Source organism: Canis lupus, chromosome 22 (assembly GCF_003254725.2).
Source record: "Canis lupus dingo isolate Sandy chromosome 22, ASM325472v2, whole genome shotgun sequence".
Classification (NCBI taxonomy): Eukaryota; Metazoa; Chordata; class Mammalia; order Carnivora; family Canidae; genus Canis; species Canis lupus.
The window spans coordinates 15388483-15404500 of NC_064264.1; positions in this window are offsets into that span (position 1 = coordinate 15388483).

Consider the following 16018-nt stretch of genomic DNA (forward strand, 5'->3'; position numbering starts at 1 on the left):
AACATAAATGCTGAAGCAAGAACAAAAGGAAAACAGAAACATATATTTATGTAAACTTGTATTGATTCAACTAGGAAGAAACCCCACAGCTTTCAAGGTCTGAGTCACAAATCATTATGATCAGAAATGCTGAAGTGCTACGAATACACAAGTACTTTGGCTTGTTATCATGGTTTAGGCCTGTTGCAGAGCCAGAGAGAAGTGGAAAACATTAAATATAGTTTTAAAACTCCAATTATCAGGTGATATTTTGGGGGAGGGGGACATGGTGGCCACGAGTCCGAGTTTGTCTATTCAGCGCCACACATACTCACTGACAGATTCACATTTGGGAAAATCAGAGGGAGGTCGCATCACCTTTCCAAACATGAGAAAACTCTGTTCTTCCCAAGATGACCCGAAATGTTCTAATTATTGGTTATTCCCTCTGGTTGGTGATGCAGCCAACAAGCACGTAGAGTTCAGTGAACCCACAAGCGCACAGCTGTTATCTTTGACTTGTGGCCAAAACAAAAATTGGAACAGAATTTACCCAGACAAGTGTAAAGGCTTCTGTTTAAAGCAGCTATTTTCTGAGCCAGATAAACAGCTTTGAAATGGAGAAGAAATGAATCCTTTTCTAGAATATCTGAATCAAAGTGAGGTCAACGTCTTAAAGACAAGATGTTAACATAGATTACCCACACAGACTGCAGAAGTCTTCCGAAGAAGGAGGCAGCCTCCAGGCTGCCTGGAGTTCTGTTTCATCAACTTGTTTTTGTGTTCGGAAACAACTTTCTGCATTCGGGAAGGGTGGCTATGTTGATTTAGTCCATGATATAGAACATCAGAGGACAGCAAATTGCTCTTCTGGAAGCTTCCACGAGCCAGCAGTTGCATAGGCCGGTGGCCTGTTCGGCCAGGAGCCTCAGAAGCTCTTATTTGGCAGTATGAGGGCAGAAAGAAACAGAGTCGTTTCACTCTGGGGTTGAGTCAGTGATCCTGTCCTTTGGATTTCCACTTAAGAAATGATATTAACAAATATCTTGCTTTTTATAGGAAGCAATGGGGCTGGTAAGAAATAGCTGGTAGGAGAAGCAGGGAAAAATCACCCTCCCTGCTCCTTACACAAACACCGTGTGCCTGTGCTAATCTGGCAATCCATCTTACAATCACCGAACAGTACAGAGCAAGGAAGCAATTCACACTGCAGTAGTGCTCCTCAGAGCTCTTCATAGCTTGATGCCTATTGCGGGCTGCTTATATGGTACCAGCAGGTGAGTGCAAGATAGCAGATCCAGAGCCTACGGAAGGAGTGTCCCAGGGTAGAAGGGGAGATGACTTTTTTTTTTTTTCCAGTAAGGTGAATATGCGTATCAGTGTACCTGCCTAGAGAGCTGGGTCCTAGTGAGCCGTCAGCAGCAGCAATCTGTCTGTACTTCCATCTCAAGTGGTGTTTCAGTGATAACAAGGCTTATGCAGCAAGGGTTTGAAAAGCTTGCTTCACTTGACGCCGGTGGGGTCATAGACCACATCGGCCGTGCAGACAGCCCGAGCCCACTATCAACTTTCATTCACTCCCCAGGTCTCCTGCACCTTGTGCTTGCAGCACCAGTAAAACTGCACCGGTTTTGGAGGCCTTGAAGCACCACGCACCCAGACACGGTAAGAACTACAGGACACTGGCTGCTCTAAAATGCTCTATCGTTAAGGCAGTCAGCTGCATAATTGGTGTCGACTTCATACCCAATGGGCAGGGATAGTTATCAGAAGCCCATTGAACAAATGGATGGGATGTTTCAAACCTATGAGCGTCAAGCTTCTCCAAAAATAACAAGAAGTGACAGCTGAAGTCATGCTTAACAGAATTGGCTTTAAAATGTGAAATGGGTTTTAAAAGCAGCGCTGCCTTCGTACTGGGTGTGAATGAGGCTTAGTAGGAAATAGCATAGGAGGGGGAATCCCTTATCAAAGCCGAGACTCTTGCTTTGTTCTCTGCGGATGACAATTGGATATCTCTAGATAATACTTGAAAGGACGAGGATTGTGTGGGCAGCAGATGGGTGGGTGGCCAAGGCTTGTGTAAAACAATGCTCCATGAGTTTCAGTGCACTTCCTAAGTGGTGCTGGAGGACCCAGCCTTGTCACAATTCCAGAGCTGTTGTTTATCTGGTAATTTGTTTACCTGAAGTAAGCAAGGAAAATTGCACCTGCTACCTTCCTTCCCTCCCCTGGACCGTATGTTTTCTGCTGTTGCTTATCTGATTACTTACTCTTTTTCTACCGGATGCATGCCCTTCTTAGAATTCTCTAACACTGGATCAGCACATTTTTTTTTCCTGTGATTAGTGAAGAGGCTAAAAGTTTGCAGATCATATAGCCTCTGCCACAACTCCTTAACTCTGCCCTCAGAGTAGGAAGCCAGCCACAAACTGTGCGCAATTGAGTGGGGAATCTGAGTTCTAATAAAACTTTATTTACAAAAATAGGTTGGGGGCCAGATGTAGTCCAATGCCATAGCTGCAGATTCCTTCTGTAAGATGTTGTGTCTTAAGCAAAATTAATCCTGGCAAATACCATGAATTTTCTGTTCCTTTCCCACATTTTGATAACCTTCAGTGGTCCATCCTTAGTCATGCTCCCCCCTCCCTTCATGCCTTTCACTGTCAATAGCTTTGGGTAGTCTCCTCCCGTAAGGACTGCTAGGGACCGAATTGTGTCCCTCTAAAATTCATATGTTAATGTCCCAATTAACCTCAGAATGTATATCTGTATTTGGAGATAAGGCCTGTAAAGAGGTGACTACAGAAAAATAAGACCTTTAGGGTGAAGCCCTAATCATCTATGACTCCTGTCTTTATAAGAAGAGCAAGAGACACCAAGGATGCACATACAGAAAAGGCCAAATGAAGAGGCAGCAAGAGGGAGGCCCTCTACAGGCCCAGGAGAGGAGGCTTCAGGAGAAACCAAGCCTGCCATCTCCTTGATCTTGAACTTCCAGCCTCCAGAACTGTGAGGAAATAAATTTCTTTTTTCTTTTTAAAGATTTCATTTACTTCTTTGAGAGAAAGAGAGTGTGAGCAAGAGTGGGAGAGAGGGAGCATGAGCTGGGGGAGGGGCAGAGGCTCAGGCTCTCCACTGAGCAGGGAGCCCAATGCAGGGCTTGATCCTAGGACTCCAGGGTCATGACATGAGTGGAAGGCAGATGTTTAACTGACTGAGCCACCCAGGGGCCCCAGAAAATAAATTTCTGTTCTTTAAGCCACTCAGACTGTGGTATCCTGTTATGGTGGCCCTACCAAGCTCTTACAGTGACTCTGGGCCAAACATGCAACTTGCTTTGACCAATGGGGCAACAGCAATTATGACACAAGCAGCAACTTAAAAAGTATCTCTCGCTGCTCTTGAGCCCCCTGGTGAACAAATCTGGACTCATCTGCTGGATAGTAAGAAACACAGGAGCAGTCAGCTCATCACTGCACCTGTCGAGGTGAACCCCAGCATTGGCTGCCTAATTGACTGGCAGCTGACCACAATTGCACAAGGGCCCTAATGAGTTCAGCAGAACGACCAAAGAGCTGAGACAGTCCAAGTTGTTGAGTCAAGAAAATTGTTATTTTAAGCCACTGAGTTTGGGGTAGTTTGTTATTTACAACAGATATGTGTCCTAACCACTTACATGCCTTCTCCACCTCAACACTCAGACTAACCTCTTTGTTTCCCCATCTTCTGCTTTGAAGATGTGTTTCATTTTTCCAGCCCTTCTTCCCTCCACACCATCCAGTAATTGAACCAGGCACTTCATTCACCCTGAACACAACTCTCCGCTACGTGGGTGTATTCATTTTCTAACACTGTGATGACAAATTACTGCAAACTTAGTGGCTTACAACAACCCACACTTTGGATGCCTGGGTGGCTCAGTGGCTGAGCATCTGCCTTCAGCTCAGGGCATGATCCTGGGGTCCGGGATCAAGTGCCACATCAGGCTCCTTTCAGAGAGCCTGCTTCTCCCTCTGCCTATGTCTCTGCCTCTCTCTGTGTCTCTCATGGATAAATAAATACAATCCTTAAAATTAAAAAAAAAAAAACACACAGACACGCCTATTAAAAAAGTGTGTAGATCAGAAGTTTGGCACATGTCTCCAGGGCAGATCAAGATGCTAGTAGGGCTGTGTTCCTTTATTAGTGCCTCTAGGGTATAATTTGTTTCCTTGATCATCCACATGGTTAGTAGAATTTAGTTTCTTGTTGCTAAAGGACTGATATCCCTGTTTCCTTGCTGGCTGTCAGCAAAGGGCTATTGCCGACTTTTAGAGGCACCATGTGTCTTGCCTCATGGTTCCCTATCTCCATGTTCAAGGCCAGCAAAGGTGGGCCAAGTCCCTTCCACACTTAGAATCTCTCATTTATCTTCATTTATCACATTTCTCTGACTCCAGTCAGGAAAAGTTTCTTGCCTTTAAGGGTTCATGTGATTAGATTGGGCTCACTCTGATAACCTAGGATAACCTCCCCATCCAAGGTCCATAACCTTTGCAATGTCTGCAAAGTCCATTTTGCCACATACCATTGTCTATTCATGGGTTTCAGGGCTTAGGGTATGGACATCTTGTGAGGAGGAGGCCAGTTATTCTGTCTACTATACTTGGCAATAAAATTAGCTCCTAGTGTCTCTCAGTTACACTGATAATTTTTTTAAAAAAGCTAAATGCCGACTCTCAATGTGGCTACTTCCCACCACAACCACCATGACCCACCCTGGTGCTTCTGAATCATTTGGAATCACCAGTCTTACTTCTGGCAGAGTGGTCTCCGCCTACATCTGTGTACCCCTTTATCTCACAGCTCTTCTCCATACTTAGTTGTAAATTAGGGTTCGTGGGCCATGATTCCCTCAATATGAGATTTTTGTCAGTATCTTGGGCAAATGAGCTCTAACGAGTCATCATTTTTTCAGCCCAACTGCTTTAAGCTTGAGGTGGCTAAGCTTCATATAGGAAAAATTGTGTTACAATCAATGTCACAAGTTCCTACCCCTATCAACTTAGAATTTCTCAAACTAGTGTAGTGTAGTTGATTAAAGCTACCAACACTCATCCTAACTATATCAGTTAGAATGCCTTCAGCTGCAAGTAAAAGAAATCCTGATTTAAACAGGCATACGCAGTATGAAAAATTACTATTTCACATCACAAGGAGCACAGAGATCAGACTTCAAGATTAATTAATTCTGTGGCTCAGAAAAATAATCAAGGTCCCAATTTCATTCTCTCTCTCTCTCTCTCTACCCTGCCTTTCTTGTTGTCATCAAGCTGGTAGCAAGGTGTCTGCAGTTCTTCCTGGCGTCGTTATCCAATTATAACTACATCTGGAGGAACAAGAGAGATTGTCTCTTCCTGTGCCTCTATCTTTGAGGAAACATTTTCCTATAGGTTCCCTGGTAGACTTCCCTCCTTGTTTCATCAGCAGAATTGACCTAATTTTAAAGCAAGGCAAGGAAAGAAAACATGTCACTTCATCAAGCCCTTCCTTGATCACTCTTTTAAAATCACAAGCACTCCCCAATGCTTGTCTTCCAGCACAGCATTGTCTTCTGAATTCACCAAGGCCTTGTTTTCCTCCTTAGCTTTTATTGCCATATGCTTTGCTTTATTTGTACATTTTCTTTACACACACACTATAATGTCAACTGCATTGTATTAGGGATTTGGAACTTTTTTGTTTAACTAAAACAATGCCTGGCACATAATAAGTTTCTCTCAATATTTTTGAGTAAGTGACTAAGTGACACTCCTTGAACCAATGAAGCCCTTGGAGCTACAGGTAAGATCTACTTGCCCGTATGGCTGCAGTTAATGAACAAAACTGAGTTTATGTTAAAAGTAAATGGGGGGCTTGGAAGTGAATGCTAAATAGGCAACCAACATCCTTACTCAACCCTCCTTACCCACCACCACTGTCGCTAATATTGGCCTGGGGTAACTTTGAAAAGACAGAGACTAGGTCATATGGAGTCTTAGAGGGGATTACTGGTCTCAGGTCTTCTTGCTAAGAATCTTGATCCAAGAACCAGGCTTCTAGAAATTTGTCATCACAGATCCATTCATCCAAACATCCTATCATCATTTGGCATCTAAGGGAGGTTACCAATGCTATCAAGTCCAATGGCTTTATTTAATCCTTTGTTCTTCTGAGATTTGTACTATTTTTATATAAGTTACTCTTATAATTCTGAAGAGGTAATTTACCTAAAGTTGACATAGTAATAAGAAGAGGTGTTTCTTTTTTTTTTTTTTCCTGGAAATAATCAGGATAATCTAAAGCAATTAGTTGAAGCAATAAAAGGAACTAAGGAAAGCCATTAGTCTGATGTTTGGCTATTCAAACTACCCCACCTGGGGAAACCTGAGTAGAGCTTGAAGAAAGACAGCAGGTGGCCATATTCCTCTGATTAACATCAGACTTCTCTAGCATAATTCATAATATTCCTCCTCATGTTCTGCCCTCAGAGTTCTTGGGAGCTTCAAGGTGGGGGACCATCAGATCTCTCAGGCCTCTTTCTGGAGGCCCTGCCTTCAGAGAGGAGTCAATAGGTTCATCATAGAGAGGTACAGATCAGGCACCCAGTTTATACCAGTCCCCAAAACCTCTTCCCGCTCTCCTTCCAAAGAACCTGTCTTCTTTATCCTTGGGAAGATGCAAGGAGACCATTTGGCCTATCCATTCCAAATCCTGAGAGGGGGACAGTCTTGTCACAACCACTATGACCCAACATAACCCAGAGTCTTCCATTTGAACCCATTCTGCCTATATAATGCTGGCTTTCCTCAGATTTCAAGAGTCTCTTCCCCATTTAGCCATTGTCATCATTGTCCCTTTCAGATTCTGCTTTTCAGGGACTGCTTCTGTCCCCTTTTTCCCAGGCAACCACAGAAAACTTCTGCCCAAGCTCCTTCCCTGAATCCCAAGCTCTCTTTTGGAATTCCCTATGGTCTCTAGAATCAGCTTCTCTCAATGAAGCCTGACATTTTTTAGGCATTCTCTGAGGACACCTACTTATAATCCAATGTTTTCATTACTTTTTTTTTTTTTTTTTGCTCAAATTATTTCAGCTTTGGTCAATAAGGGTTCCTTCAGGTCAACTCCGGTGTCCTTACAATAGGTGCCCTTCCTATTTTCAGCTTTTCTATAACTTTTCTATAACACAAGATAATCCAGATTAATCTTGTATTTTCCTGCCCCATCTCAGGAATTAATCATTTCTTTATGAAGCCCTGATTGCTTTTCTCAGAGAATGGTATTTTTGAACGAAGACCTGGACATCAGGCATACTTACTGCTACTGCAGTATCATTGCTCCTGGGCCCTCATAACAGACAGAGCTATGAAGTACCTGTGTGCATATTAATCCATACATACATATTTGTATTTTTGATATCCCAAGGGATATCACTTATTCATTTAGTTAAAAATAGAGAGAGAAACTTAGTATGTGCCAGGCAATGTTTTAGGTAAATAAAATTTCCAAACCCCTAACACAATGTAACTGACATGACAGTTTGATATATATATATTATACATATGATAATATATATCAAATAATAATTATATATATATATATAATAGCTCTAATTCCAGCCCAACATTACAGGTTTTATTTTAGCCTTCCCCCTTTTCTTATCTGTAACGTCTTTCCCCAATAGCGAACAACTTGGGTTATTATCTGCCTTATTATTTATTATATAAGTAAGTTTATGATCTCATTTGTTCAACTGTAGGAGATGTAAAGTACTTTAGAATTTCTAACCCATTCCCCTGTGAGAAACACATTTATTAACTAGATTACAGCATTTGTATACAGTTATTTTTTGTATTTAGTTTTATAGTATTTGGTCAAAACATCGTCTTCCAAAGTTACTTAGCTTTATTCTTTGCTACCAGTAGGATTCTTGACTCTGAAGTCTTTTTCAAGCAACCAGCAGTCCTCCTCATAGTCCTGTGACCCATTTTATCCTATGCAAATGTATGTAGAGCTTTGGGTTTTAACATCATGATACCTTTTTTCTAAAAGGCAGACACATTTAAACACACTTTTAAGGTCCCACTTTTAGGCTAAGATCCTTAGCCTAAGTAAGTGTCAAATATATATTGTGCCAAATTTTTAAATGTCTTCTTTACAAGATAAAACCTCTTAATTAGAGAAGGAGAATGGGCTTGACTTCTGTGTATATTGTATTTATGCTTTATTATTTTTCTATACAATAGTTTGGATGTCTGAGATGATCATTATAAATTTCTTTTTATTATTCTAAATTTGTATTATCCCCTTAAGTGGTATATTGGATTGCTATAGTTCACAACCTCCAGCCATAAAATACAAAGCAATAAAATCTTCTAATTAATGCATACATATGCAAAGTTTGTAATTAAATGCAAAGCTATAATTGGACCCAGTGCCCCATCTAACATGAAATAGCAATAGCAATGAACTAGAGGGAAAAAAAGAAGAGCCAAAATACTCAGCATTGAAGTTGAATGGTTATTTACAGTAACTTAAAGAAAAAACATTATTCCAGATTTTAGGGAGAAGAAATATCCATAAAACCAATAAGGAGAAAATCTGTCTCAATTTATCATTACACAGGAGGATAAGGTCTACTATATTTATGACACACTAAGGTGGGGGAAGACTATAGTAAATTTATGGATGTAGTAGCTAAAGAAATAAGCTCATCTATTGACTATAATCTGCCCACATAGACCCCTACACACAGGAAAAAAAAAACCACACACACCCCCTTCCTTTATGCGAGCCTTAAATTCCCACTTCCTTTTTTCTTTTTTAACCATTTCCATATAAATATAGTCTCTTGCAGTAAATGGAGTTGTTTTGTCTCTGACTACAAGTATTTCCAAAGATGATGTCAAATGACCCACAAGTGCACTTTTCACAAATAACTTGTTTCCAATTCTAAAAATTAATAGTAATAATTTATGAATTCTGAATTTTACACAAAATGGGGGGTCCACATTATTGTATTTTATTTTATTATTTTTTAAAGATTTTAATTATTTATTTATCCATGAGAGACACAGAGAAAGAGGCAAAAACATAGGCAGAGGGAGAAGCAGGCTTCCCATAGGGAGCCTGATGTGGGATGCGATGCCAGGACCCCGGGATCACGACCTGAGCCAAAGGCAAACATTCAACCACTGAGCCACCCAGGTGACCCTATATTTTATTAATTTTAGGATCTAACTAACCAAAATTGCTTCTCCCCTAGTCTTCTGATTGAACACTAACTAGCAAACCGCCACTAACATCTACATAGTCACCCAAGCCAGAGCCTAGAAATCACCCATTACTTCTCACTTTCCCTCTGCCCTGGGGCACCTTAATCAATCAATAAATCCTATTTGTTCTATCTCCAAAATGTAGCATGAGTTCGTCTTTACTGACACAACCCTTATCCAGCCTACTATCATTAATTAGCTGGACCACTGCAGTTGCCCCTTGCTCTTTTCCCCAATATTCATTTTTCCTACCTTGAATCCATCCATCCTTTGTACTGAGGCCAAGTGACTGATATTTCACAAATATAAGCTGATCATATTATTCCTTTTTTTTTTTTTAAGAATGTTAAATGCCTCCTCTTTCCTTGTGGATGAGAGACTATGTAAGATGAGTCACCAGACACACTTCACCTCACTCTCTGAACTCAAACCCACAACCATCCTTCAGTTTCTGGAAGGCTTCCTTCTGCTCAGGTGCTTTGCCCATCCCTCCCACTTTGCTGCATCTGGTTAGCTCCTACTGATCATTTATATCTCAACTCTACTGTCACCTCCTCTAAGAAATCATCCCTAACTTCCACATAGTAAGGCAGGTTATCTCTCGCATATTCTCAAAGCACAATGGACTTTTTCTTCATAGCATTCATTATAGATGAAATTCTGCATTTATTTGGAAAAATTGTTTAATGTTTGTCCTTCTAGCGACTCTAAAGAATTATTTCTATTTGGGTTCTCTATAGCATTCTTAGCACCAAGGAGAGTAAGTACCTGGCACTTAGTAGGTGATCAATAAATATTTATTGACCAAATACTGAGTAGAAAAAGAATAGCCTAATTATATGGAATTTTCACTTTTGTCTTCTTTATCAACCATCAACAGCAGGTGGAATAAAAATCCTGTCAGTGCACGTGAATCTCCTATTGCGATCCCCGAAGTTCTGCTGAGCTCAAGACAGATGGAAACCCTGCAGCATCCTCACAGAATGGCTCTCAGATATGACCTGCATACAAAGCAGAGAGCAGAACACTCCAGGCAGAGAGCCAGCAGCCTGTTGACATCCATAAAATACAAGGCTAGCTCTGGCTTTGACCCTCTCAGGTCCAGTAAAACATGGTAAAGATGCAGAGAAGGAATGGGCTAATCTCCTGGAATTATTCCAGAAAATTTGAATATATGACCAATATTTGAATACATGACCATTTGTCAGCCACTCAGTATTACCAGATAATTTGCTGTAATCTTTTCAATCTCAAAAAGCAGGAGACTACACGTTTCAACAGTGATTTTTCTTCTTTCTGCCATTTCCACATGACATATTTAGTGAGATAAAAATGAGGATAATGCTTTCTGATCCTCTCTTTTCTAGTTCCTATGAAAATATCATATCCTGACCATGTGGACTATGGATGGCAGGAGAATGACCCCCTTGGAGAGGAGACACACCACCTCCAGGAAGGATCCAATAGGCCAAACACCGCACACAGGGTGTGTAGTAAATGCTTGCCCAGTTTGGAATGGAGTCAATATGCAGGGATTTGTTCCCAGGGAGCTGACTGAGCATCACAAGAGATTTCCCGGTGGTAGAAGTTCTGTGTATCAGGTGGTTCCTGAGGCGTGGACTATGAAAGATGCCAGAAGCAGAATTCAAGGTTGAAACAAAGCATAATAGGAACTAAGCAAATGGGATCAAGGTCCATAGCCAAGCAAATGGTTTGTGAATGGCGGGAAGGGGAGAATGAGAAACAGAGTTTAGAATGTCAGCAAGGCAGACTCTCCCCCTCCTTGTCACTTGTCCTTGAATCTTACTGAGGTTCTGTAAGATTTCAGGCTCTTAATGGGCCATTTTCTGTTCTTTGATCCTCCAGTGAAACTACTGGGAAAACCCCCAACATTAGATCATTGCAGCCACCTACCTTTCCATTTATATAGCTAGCCTGGTGATCATGTACCTCAAGAGAGAATTCTCCTAACTATGCAAGATGGTACAATTACTAGTTAATGACCTCCCTCTCATCTGAGCTCCCAGTATACACAGTCATCTTTCTCAAGATCCCACTCAAAAATGTTCATATCTAAGTAGACTCTTTTAAACCATCTCTGCTCCCATCAGGCCCCATTCTCACCCCGACTCTCAGCTAACTGCACCTTCTATTTTATGGAGAAAATAAAAGCCATAGAGCAAGAAATACCTCAAACTCTTGCCCCTACAACTTGACCTGAAAAGGTGCCTAGATCTTTACTTTCTTTTTTCTACTTTAGAAGAGGCAGCTCTTCTACTGCTTAAAGCTAAGCCCCCCACATGCAGGCAGGATCACACTCTTTCCAAGTCCTCAGAGAATTTGCTCCATCAAAGGTTTTCCCTTCCTTTTCTCTATCTTCAACTTCTTTCTTACTACATACTCTTAGCAAATAAGTCTCTCCCTATTTAAAAGAATTAAGTTATCCCTTTAACTTTTTATTCCCCACTTTCCCAGGTGACTTAAAAGGCTCTTTTATGCAGGCACACCTTGAAGATATTGCAGGTTCAGTCCTAGACAGCCGCAATAAAGCAAATATCGCAATAAAGTGAATCAAATGATTTTTTGGTTTCGTAGGCATACAAAAGTTATGCTTACACTATAGGTGTGCAATAGCAGTATGTCTTAAAATAACATACATACCTTAATTTAAAAATACTTTATTGCTAAAAAGTGCTAACCATCATCTGAGCTTTCAGCAATTGCAATGCTTTTGCTGGGGAAGGGTCTTGCCTTGATGTTGATAACTGCTGAATGGTCAGAGGGGTGGTTGCTGAAGGGTAGTGTGACTATAGCAATTTTTACAAATGAGACAAGTGAGTTTAGCACACCAGTTGACTCTTCCTTTCACAAATGATTTCTCTGTAGTGCACAATGCTGTTTGATAGCATTTTATCCACAAAAGAACTCCCTTCAAAATTGGAGTTAATCCTCTCAAACCCTGCCACTGATTTATCAACCAAATTTGTGTAATACTCTAAACCCTCTGCTGGTATTCCAACAATCTTCACAGCATCTTCACCAGGAGTACATTCCATCTTTACTCTTCCACGAGAGGAAACTTCTCATCTATTAAAGTCTTATCATGAGATTGCAGCAATTCGGTCACATCTTCAGACTCACCTTCTAATTCTAGTTTTCTTGCTATTTGTACCACATCTGCCGTTCCTTCTTCCACTGAAGTCTTAACCCCCTCAAAGTCATCCATGAGGGTTGCAATCAACTTCTTCCACATTCCTGTGAATATTTTGACCTCCTCCCATGAATCATGAATGTTCCTAATGGCACCTAGGGTGGTGAATCCTTTCCAGGTTTTCAATTTACTTTGCCCAGACCCATCAGAGGAATCTATGGCAGCTATAGCTTTATGAAAAATATTTCTTAAATAAAGATTCTAAAGTCTAACTTACTTCTTGGTTTATGGGCTGCAGAATGAATGTTGTATTAACTGGTATGAAAACAACATAAATTTTATGTGCATCTCCATCAGATTTCTTGGGTGATCTGTGCATTGTCAAGAGGCAGTAATATTTTGAAAGCCATCTTTTTTTTTTCTGAAAGTAGGTCTCAACAGCATGTTTAAAATATTCAGTAGAACAAGTTGTAAACAGATGTGCTATCATCCAGGCTTTGTTGTTCCATTTATAGAGCACAGACAGAGTGGATTTAGCATAATTCTTAAAGGCCCTAAGATTTTTGGAATGGTCAATGAATAATAGCTTCAATTTAAATCACCAGCTGCATTGGTCCCCTAACATGAGTCAGCCTGTCCCTTGAACCTTTGAAGCCAGGCATTGACTTCTCCTTTCTAGCTATGAAAGTTCTAGATGGCATCTTCTTACAATAGAAGGGTGTTTTGTCTACATTGAAAATCCGTTGTTTAGTGTAGCCACCTTCATTAATTATCTTAGCCAGATCTTCTGGATAACTTGCTGCAGCTTTTATTTTAACATTTGCTGCTTCACCTTGGACTTTTATGTTATGGAGATTGATTCTTTCCTTAAACCTCATAAACCAACACCTGCTATCTTCAAATTTTCTCTTACAGCTTCCTCACCTATTTCTGCCTTCCTAGAATTGAAGAGATTTGAGGCCCAGCTCTGGATTAGCCTTTGGCTCAAGGGGATATTGTGGTTGGTTTGATCTTCTATCCAGATCACTCAAACATTCTCCATATCAGCAAAAAGGCTGTTTCACCTACCATTTGTGTGTTCACTGGAGTAGTCCTTTCAATTTCCTTCATGAACTTTTTTTTTTTTTCCAGTCACAACTTACCTGTTTGGTGCAAAAGGCCTAGGTTTGGCCTGTTCTGGATTTCAACATGCCTACCTCACTAAGTTTAATAATATCTAGCCTTTGATTTAAAGTGAGAGACATGAATTTTCCTTTCACTTGAACACTTAGAGGCCATTTCAATTATTTGGATTATTGTAGGGTTATTATTTGGGTTATTATTTGGCCTAATTTCAATATTGTTGTGTCTCAGGGAGTAGAAAAGTCTGAGGAGAAGGAGAAAGATGGCAGAGTGACTGGTGGATGGAGTAGTCAGGGCACACATGACATTTATCGATTAAGTTTACCATCTTATATGGGTGCGGTTTGTGGTGCCCCAAAACAATTACAATAGTAATATCAAAGATCACTGATCACAGATCACTATAGCAAATGTAATAATAATGAAAAACCTTGAAATATTGTGAAAAAAGTGTGACACAGAGACATAAAGTGAACAAATGCTGTTGAAAAAATGGTGCCCATATACTTGCTTAGTACAGGGTCACCATAGCCTACAATTTCTAAAAAATGCAGTATTGGCAAAGTATGGCAAAAATAAATTGAGGTATGCCTGTATTCAAAGCTTTCTACTTTGTCATCTCCTGTTCACTTGGCACAACTGAACCAGCTCTCACCAGATCAACAACAACCTGCTTGTGATCAAACCCAATGGACACTTTTCTCTCTTTATTTAACTCACTGCAATTGAAAGAGTTAGCCACTTTCTCTTCTCTTGGCTTCCGTGAAACCAATCTCTCCTAGTCTTATTCCCTTGTGGTCTCCTTTGCTGACATCTGTCCTTCTGCCCCCTTTCTCTTCTCACGGTACACCTATTACTTACAAAATCTCACCCACACCAGCTAGCACAGACCATTTATACACATAGAACTTTCGAATAGCAACCTTGATCTCCTTTAGTTCCAGGCCACTCTGCACAAGAATCTAGTAAACATTTCTATTTGGATTTCCCAGAACTATCTCAAACTCATCCCATCCCAAATTGAATGAATGTGCTTCCTCACAAAAATGCTTACTTTGATAAACCTGTCCCTGACCATTCCTTGGGTCACCCCTAGTCACCCAAGGCAGGAGCCTGAGAATCCACCTAGTTAACTGGCTATCCTTTGCCCTTCGCACCCAATTGGTCCCCAAATACTATTGATTCTGCCTCTTAAATACTTAACGGCTCTACTCTTGTCTGTCTCCACTTGTATCGCTACGGTCAGGTTCTCATCATTACTCCCCTGAAAAGTAGCACTGGACTCCTATCTCATTGTCTCTCCTTCCTAAATATATCCTCCAGAGCTCTTCTCTGCTTTTATTCCTTAAAATTTATACTGTAAAGAAAACAGTAAAACTTCCTAGTATGCCATACAAGTGATTTACAATCTCAAGAACACAGTTGCGTCTTCTAATATATTATTTGGATATTAATAATACCTACTTCATAAGATTTTTGTGAGGCATACATGAGTTAATAGATATAAAATGCTTAGAAGAGTGTCTCATACAAAGAGAATGCTCAGAAAAATTAGATAATATTCTAGCAAGAACTTAATAATGTTCAATAAATAAATGATAACTGAGATGATCTGCAGAGGATTTCATGATTTGTATCCTAGTGCTATGCAGGCACACAGAAAGCTAAGTATGGGCGCAATTGGCTTCAGATTCAAGGCTAATAGGGAAAAACTGCTAACATGATGCCAGGTTAAGGCCCTCGCTGGTTCAAAACTTTATTTCTGGTTTTTGCAACCCATATAAGGATCAAAAGACAATTTGAGATTAAAAAGCATATTATAACATCTCTTCTTTATTTTCTTTATTTCTTATTTTTATTTCTATTGGAAATTATTTGTCTCCATTTTTTTTTCTTTTTCACCTATTTGAAATCTTTGGGCCTAGACACATACATGTTAAGAACTACACTGCATACAGTGGAAACTCAAGTTCTAACTGATGTTCTCTGGACACATGATGATAACACACTCAAATGATGACTGTGAAGACACTAATTAACAGAATCCCCCTCTCCCACCCACCTCTATTTCATAAAGCTGCCAAAAGAAGCATATAATCCTTATAACATTAAGGAAGATTTTACTTAAAAATACAGTTGTTGTGCAGGGTCACAGGTGGCAGATCCCATCTCTGTCAAAGGTACTGAAATTTATGCTGCAAAAGGACATCTCTGTGCTCATTCACATTAACCTCCAAGACATGCCTGAACTTCCATTAATGATCTGTCATTGTTATTTATCTAAACTAGGCCTACAAGCTGTTTATGTTATTAGTCTCCTTCACCATTTGTGAGTAGTGAGCTTCTCAAGCTCCAAACTTCTCTCTTTCAAATTGAAAGGGGTCATTCTGGTGTACTTGGGTTTGAGGAGAAACCTAAAGGGGCTGAATGGGGAAACTTCCTTTGTAGTATGAGATCTGACAACAAAAGA